This window comes from Gracilinanus agilis, chromosome 2 (assembly GCF_016433145.1).
Source record: "Gracilinanus agilis isolate LMUSP501 chromosome 2, AgileGrace, whole genome shotgun sequence".
NCBI lineage: Eukaryota > Metazoa > Chordata > Mammalia > Didelphimorphia > Didelphidae > Gracilinanus > Gracilinanus agilis.
This window is the reverse complement of record NC_058131.1, coordinates 407,209,995-407,218,073: the sequence shown is the minus strand read 5'-3', so window position 1 is coordinate 407,218,073 and position 8,079 is coordinate 407,209,995. Positions and strand designations below refer to the sequence as shown.

Here is an 8,079-nt window from a genome sequence, read left to right as displayed (position 1 = left end):
GCAAAATATAAACATCAGGCAGTGATGTCTTTGAAACTTGTTAGATGGTATGCCTTAGAAATTAAAAACAGCTTTTTCTTGATTTTTTAAATACTCTTAAATACATAAAATATGATCATATATGTTAAGTGCTTTAAAACTTAAGGTATACTAGGAAATATTAGCTTCTTGGAGGCCTTTTTAAAAAAGAACAGCCCTTATAAAAGTGTACTTTTTATTGGTGGGAAAAGAGTGCCAATTTTTAAAGACTTCTTCATTGATTACTACTTTAATATTCAGCAAAGCATGCTGCCATGTTAGAAAAAAATGTTCTTTTTTTTTATATTACCTTTTAGGTTACCTAGGGTGAAACAAATTTACAAATTTTGGAACTCTGGAAGAGCTCAGAATCAGCATTTTGAGGTAAACATAGATATCAAAAGTATTTTTACATGTAATTTTAACATTTGAAATTATAACTGTTAATAACTTCACTTATAAATGTATGGCATGAGCAGTGAATAAGGGAGAATTAAAAAGTAAATATAGGGAGCTGGTATCCACACCTAATTTTCTTTTTGTTCTAATATATCTTTTTACCTTTCAGTGACTGGCATTATCTATGCTTTTTTTTTTTTTTAAAGTGGTTATATGTTTTTTAACTAAACTTAGTTACCTTTAGAAGAACTCATTTCTGAGAATTGTAACAATTATTTTTTGTACATTATATAAAGTAAAATGTAAACTCCAATCTTTAAAACTTATCCTCTTTCTCTGTAACTTTCTGCCCAACATTTTTTTTTTGGGAATTTTATATCGAATGTTCTCATTTTCTCAAATTTCTGTCAGCTTTTTATTATAACTAGTCTTTTAAAGAACCCTGAAATGGAGTTAAAAATAATAGATTATTTTGTTTGGTTTTTGACATATAGAATATTCTTTTATTAATTCCTTTATGCCAGTGATGTTCTCCCCTTTCTGATTTGTTTGTTTTTCATGTTCACGGAAATCTCAAACTCCACTATTTGTTTATTTTTAGAGCAGAAGCTTGGTCATGGTGTGACTTTTCCTTATAAACTACTATCAGTGTCAAAATGCAGTTCCTCCGACAGCAACACAGAGTTCTCAGAAATTAAAACGGTAAATCAAAAATTCACAAAAATAAACCACTATATGAAGTAGGTAGTATAAGTTTTGCCCCTCATTAAAACAATGACTCTAGAATCAAAGGACTGACTCTAGAATATGAGTTCAGGTCTCGATCACTGTTTTTCTCCCTTTTAAGACTGTATAAGTAATAATGTCCTTCAGTTTCTTAATCTGAAATGATGGAGCTGGACTAGCTGACATCTAGGGTCCCTTCTAGCTTGAGCTCCATGATCTGTGGCCAAGGTGAGCAAACTGAAGTTATGAGAGATTTGTGATTTGTCCACAATCTCCCATGGCTTGTAAAATGAAGAAAGAGAATGAAGCCAGAAGTGTGTGGAGCTATTATTTTTAGCTAAATAATTTTCACTTAAGCCTCAGAATTTAACTTCAGATATACTATATATTACCATTATTGTGTTCTCATATTACATTTTAATAAGAAGTTAAAATTTTGTTGGGGAAACAGCAAAATAACATGACTACATCTGCTGTCTGCTAAAACAATGCTATTTACATTCAGTTCAACTTTATCATGTAATGTTTATGTATACTCTTAATTTGTTTTACATTTTTAAAGATTCATGAAGTTAAAAATTCAAAGTTTTAAGCATATTCTAATTTGCACTTTTGAGAATTCATGCAGTTAGATTCAGTTTCACCATTCATCTCTGTCAGGATAAAGCTTTAGTTTGGGAATAAATTCTCTCTTAACCACAAGAATGCTAAAAATCTGTCTCTTTCCCTAAGTATACATATATAAAGTATGTGCTGTCATTTGAGATGTGCATGTCACATGTAGGGCCCATAGATTGTCTAAATTCAGCTCATGGGTGGGCATGGATAGATATCTCTGGGATCTTACCTATCCCTTTCCAAAGTGAGACTTTGATTCCTGCCTGGAAGGAAGCAAGAAAAGAGGCCATGGAGTTGGCCACTTAATTCTCCTCTTAAACAGGGTACTGGACTGGATTTTTATTTCTTTGTACCTGAGGCCTCCCTCAATCTCTTCCCCCAAATATTTCTGGTCTGAGGACATGCTTTTTTTAAGGTTCAAAAACAGCAAAGTCACTCACTTCCCTAGGTTATCTCTTAAAGGAGAAAAGTAACTTGCAAACTTGACTCCTTCCTACCATATGCTAGTTGTTCAAAAGACCATCTCAAACAGTAAATCAGTGTATTATAGAAATTGGAGTTGTACAGATTATTATTCAAGAAAATATGAGAAAAAGTTGAAATCATGATCAACCAAAAGAGAAGGTGCCTAAAGAAATTCCCCTAAAGTCTTAATGGAGACAAATAAAAATCAGATAAGGAATATAAGGACACCTAGCTTCCCCTTAAATATCTTTAAAGGGAATATTTCTCTTTTTTTCCCCTTGGACTTTGTTCCTTGAAAATACGAGTCACATATTAGTCTTTTAAAGGTGGAATGAAGAATATGTCTTTTATCTAATGTTCTCATGGCAACTCTGTATCTTATGTAGACATATATAGCCTTTGTTCTCTCTAGCATTTAGGGAGAATTTTAGACATACACATAATTCTTGAAAGTTGTCACATCAGAGATTATTTCCTGAGATTTAAAAAATTTCAAGCTTGTGTCTTTGTGCTAAACAAGCATGCTCCTAGACCCAACCATTATGTGCTAGAATGTGAATTAATTTGAATATTATTAATCTTAAGAAAAATTATATATAGGAAGAGCAAAACTATTGCCTCTAACCTCTTCCCTCTTCCCCAAGAAAAATCCCCCCCAATAAAAATATTTTTAGAAAATATATGCTTTATAGTCCATTCTTTTATTGTAGATGATCATGAGTTTCTAGTAATATTAAAAATAAGAAGTTTAACTGAATTATCTGAATAAGAATCCTTCTAAAATTATTTAAAAAATTACTTTTTCTAATGCTGGTATTGGGTGGGTCTTCTTCAGGACCATTACTGTTTTTGTTGTTTATTTAGACTTTGGCTTTCTTTTTAGTACCTTTTCATTAAAAAAAATATTCTTTTGGATTTGCTTCTTTTGCTCTGAATCTATTCATACAGAAGTTTTCATGTTACTCTGAATTCTTCCTTCATAGTGGTCATTTCTTATGCACAATAATATTCCATGACATTTATGTACCATATTTTTTTCATCTATTACCCAATCAGTAAGTACTTTCTTTGTTTTCAGTCCTTTGCCACCATGAAATAAAATGCTGCTATGAATGTTTTGTTCTTTTTTTGGACTTCTCTTTAAAATAACAACACCACAACACCTTTTAGAATATATCCATGAATGGAGGTTTTCGAGTCAAAGAAAATGAAATTATTCACTTTTCTTACATAATTCCAAACTGAAATCAAGAACAGTTGTACCAGTCCCACTAAGTATTAATTTACTTTTTTAACAAACTCTTTCAATATTGATTGATTTCTGTTTTTTTTGTCAATGTTCTTGGTGGGAGGTGAAAGTACATGGTTATTTTAATTAATAATTCTCTTAATAGTTAGAGGTAGCTTATTGGTGTAGATTGAGAGATAGCCTCATTTCAGGAAGCTGTGGTTTCAGGTCCTAACTGATTCATGTGGACTGTTTGATAATTGGAGCAAGTTCAAATTCCTTTTAATACTTCCAGATCTTTAGGATTATTAAATTCAGAAATAAGTGCTGAAATGCATTGTTAGAGTTTTTATAATGAGTGAATGAAATTTCACAAAATGGAATCTAAGATCTAGACCAGCCAATTTTTTGAAACATGCTTTCTCATATGATCATTAATTATAATTCTTTGGAAGACTATTTACTCAATATCCTTTGACCATTTGCCTTTTGGGGAAAGATTCTTTTCCTCTGACTTTTTGAGTATAATACAACCTGGAGGAGGCCCTGTGAAGCTTTAGACTCTAACCCGGCAACAAATCTGATCAATACATTTGTTGTTCAAGGATAAGCCTAACAATATGTGTACTAAATTTTTTAAGTCATAGCAAGAATATTTACTAGTGGACAAGTTATAGTTTATGTATTTGGAGGATGTGATGACACCAGTAAAACATGAGTTACTGAAGTATGCAGATTGGTAAATTCTTAATATAAATGACTAACAAAAACATTTAAAATGTGTGGTAGTGACTCTTGATTCTTAAAGGCTATGATAGTGAACTATAAACTCCATCAGGATTTGGTCATATGATTTTTTACTTTTTAATAGAAATTTTATTATATTAAAAAAAAAAAAACCAAAAACATTCTTAGCTCCTGACTCTGGAGGCAGGTCAATTTTGCTCTTGGTTGTAGCTTGCTGACTTGTTCTAGAAAATTCTTATCAATGTAACAAATAAAATGAAAATAAATAATAATTTGTGTTTTAACTCTGAAATTATAATCAGAATTATCTGTAACCATCATTGCTACTTCTGAGTTCTTCTCTCTTTTGGAAAACAGTACTAACATTAGTCTTTAAAAAATTTTCTTTATAGTGTTCTGTCAAAAAACACTATAAACAGTTCTTTCAGTAAAGAAATTCTCTTCTTCATTCTCTTGGTACCTCAGTCTTTCTTCAGCCATGCATGTAATAGTCATTTCATAGATGAGTTTTAAAACTGTCCATCTTTACAAATAATTAAAACTCTGTCTCTTCACAAATGGTGAATAGAAGTCTCCATCTCTTAGATTCCTCATAGGTGAAAGTTAAAGTATTCACAGAACTCCATTGATTTCTCTGGGAGTGGTTGTTAAACTGTAAGAATGCAGATTTTTAAGTAGACAATGATGAAAAGGCAGTTGAAACTGGTGTTACATAAAAAAAAAATCTGGCCACATCTTTGTGAAATAATGCAACATGAAAACAGAACTAAAATAGAGTAAATACATAAAGAAAATATAGGGAGCTTGGCTTAGGGATAGCATACTTAGCCAGTAGTCAGAAGGTTCTAAGATCATATTCTGACACTTCTTAGATGTATGACTGTGGGCAATTCATTTAATTTTTCTTAGCTATTTTCTATATCTCTAAAATGGGCATAATAATAGCATGTACCTTACTGAATCTGATAAGGAGCTGTTTGTAAATCTTTCACAAAAACTTAAAGCACAATATAAATGTTGGCTATTTCTTTCTAAGCACAACTCCTCCAACAATGACTTCCCATATTTTGTCATCGTTGCAAATTTTTATCAATAATAATAATAAATGTTGTTTATTATTATTCGCTACTGGAGTATATATACTTACTACAGTTGTATGAAAGGGAAAATGAATGAGAATGAAAGGATAAAGAACAAATCCTGATTGGAACTTTGGAATCAGTTGCTGAAAAGTTATACTTAAAAAATATATAAGAACTATGATTTCATTGTTATTGGTAACTTCTTGGCAAAGGAAATAAAGACTTTCTATCATTACAGTTTGGCACCTATTTATTCTGCAGTAGTTTTTGATAGGTTCCTAGGGCATAATACTTATTCTGCTTACTTCACAAGGTTATTTTAAGGAAAACACTTTTCTGTCTTTTTAATTGTAACCCCGAGTGATTAGATTTGATGAATCATGATGCCAGACATAGAAATGTAGAAATAAAAGAAATTCCCAAGTCATTCTTTCTCTGCTCCCCTTCTTTAAATGGAAGTTTCCTTATTATTTGAGTTTAAGATTTCTGTGGGACATCTAGTTTGAAAGGTCTAGTAGGTAATGGATATTCTAAAGTTTGGAGGAGAGAATATGGTTAGAAATATAGCTTCATCTGCCTGGAGATAATATTTAAACTATAGTATCTGATGAGTTTTCTAAGAGACAGAGTATGGAGGGAGATAGAAGAGAAGAGGGCACAGAACAGAACTTTGGGGTACAACCATAGTTAGGGAGCATTATATGGGTAATAAGACAGCAAAGAAGATAGAAAAGAAGCATTCACATGGTAGGAGATGAACCAGGAGAAAGAAGTATCACCAAAACCAAACAAAAAAGTGTTATCACCAAAACTGTATCCAGGAGGAAAAGGTGGTCATCAATTTCAAATGCACAGTGAGGTCAAGAAGGAGTAGGATTGAGGAGAAAACCCATTAGGTTTGTCAGTAAAGAGATCATTGATAACTTTAAAGAGAGGAACTTTGGTTAGGTGATCAGGTTGAAAGTTACATTGCAAAGGATTAAGGTGTGAATGAGAGGAGAAGGTGGGAAGTCAGGGAGTATAGACAAAATTTTCAAGGCATTTGAGAAAGGGAGGAGGAAAAAAAATCAACCAGACTCTCTTTTTAAGAGTTTCACTTTCCAAAATGAAACCAATCTGGGTTTTTAATCAAAGAGAGACTGAGGGTTCTGGGGTAAGAAGGAAAATATAAAGGAAGAAAGTAGAGATGGCATGAGGATTGAGGGTATGGGAAGGAAATACTTCAGAGTTTTACCTTTCTTTTTTCATTGCTTCTCATCACAGCCACTTTTTCTGCTTTGAGGTTCCCGAGGTACTCTTATCATAGGGGCATGTTGGGATGTGGGTACAAGGCCTGGAGGGACAAAAGGAGGGAAACCTCTAGGTGGTCATTATCTATCTTAGATTGCTCTTTTTATATAAGAAATGTATCAAAGGCTGTATAGTGTTATTGAACTATTGGCTGGGCAATCTTGAGTTGATGGTTATGAGATATACTTTGTGCCCAAGTGACATAAATAATAAAATCTAGGCCTGAGGGAAGCTAAAGAACATTTGGATTATATCCCAGGGAATAATGGACAGATTATGTTTGATGTAGGACACTTGTTTATTCTTATATAGACAAAACAAGTGCTTGGTCATTTTCGAGAACATAGAACAGATGCCTTTTGTAAAGCTTTGCTATTTTTACCACAGTCTGAAAAATGTTTTAGAATAACTGTACTGAAGTAATCATGACCCACAGTTCTAATCACTTTGGACATCCATTCAACTCTCAGTGATGATGCTGTTTTATCATCTACCTTCAGTGGGTTATGCAACTATGGATTGCTGTAAAGGATTCCTGTATACAAAGATGATGTTATAATATTTGGATTGTAGGTCAAATTAAGTAGAAAAAAATCTAGTCAATATACTACACTAACATTGAGGTATCATCAGGAAATGCAAAAGTTGCCATTGTCATGGAACAAAGACATTATTTTGTCTATCTAAGTTTTAGGGGAGGGTTAAAAATAGTCAAATTTAGAAAAGTTTTCTTCTGACCACTCTTATTATGAAGAATGATGAAAGAGATGATTTCTCCCACACTGAATAGACAGCTCCCTTGTGTGTCTATAAAGGAAATGGTACTTAGTTCCTGTCCTTGGGTTGGAAAATCAGAATGAATAACTTATTCATATTGAATGATTTTAAGTAGTCAAGCTAATGGAAAAGAATATGTGGGCTATGTCTATTACTGGTAATGAGGTTTCTAGACTCACTGAAGTATAATTTGTCAATCTAGTTTTGTGTGCAGTCAAAATTTTTTTTATTCATGTATTTTTTCATCTCTTTTTTATGTCATTTCAATTTGGAAATGATTGCTCATTGCCTTTCAACATAGTTAAATTTTGCTTGTATTGGAATAAAAAAAAGTGGAAAAAGTTCACTAAAATCAACCAAGCTTGGCCATTTTTGTAGTGATTCACACCCAGTTTCCAAAGAAGGAGAGGGAGATGTTTTTTCTCATTTCTTTTGGGATCAAGCTTTGTTACTGTAATTATTAACAATTCAATTCCTTTTCTTAAAAAAAATTATAGGGGCAGCTGGGTAGCTCAGTGGATTGAGAGCCAGGCCTAGAGATGGGAGGTCCTAGGTTCAAATCTGGCCTCAGACACTTCCCAGCTGTGTGACCCTGGGCAAGTCACTTGACCCCCATTGCCTACCCTTACCGCTCTTCCACCTATAAGTCAATACACAGAAGTTAAGGGTTTAAAATAAAGAAAAAAAAATAAAAAAAATTATACTGATGTATATTATATTTTTTGATAT

The 8,079-nt window shown here is 32.5% G+C and overlaps 1 protein-coding gene across 1 annotated transcript in view; it reads left to right on the top strand.

Annotated features, from left to right (window-relative positions):
* Nucleotides 1-1,039: 1,039 nt before the first annotated feature.
* DICER1 (dicer 1, ribonuclease III) overlaps nucleotides 1,040-8,079 on the top strand; it is a 69,590-nt gene continuing 62,550 nt past the window's right edge. Inside the window, exon 1 of the mRNA XM_044664578.1 lies at nucleotides 1,040-1,119. The gene's annotated coding sequence lies outside the window, so the exon portion shown is untranslated. The remainder of the gene's footprint in view (nucleotides 1,120-8,079) is intronic.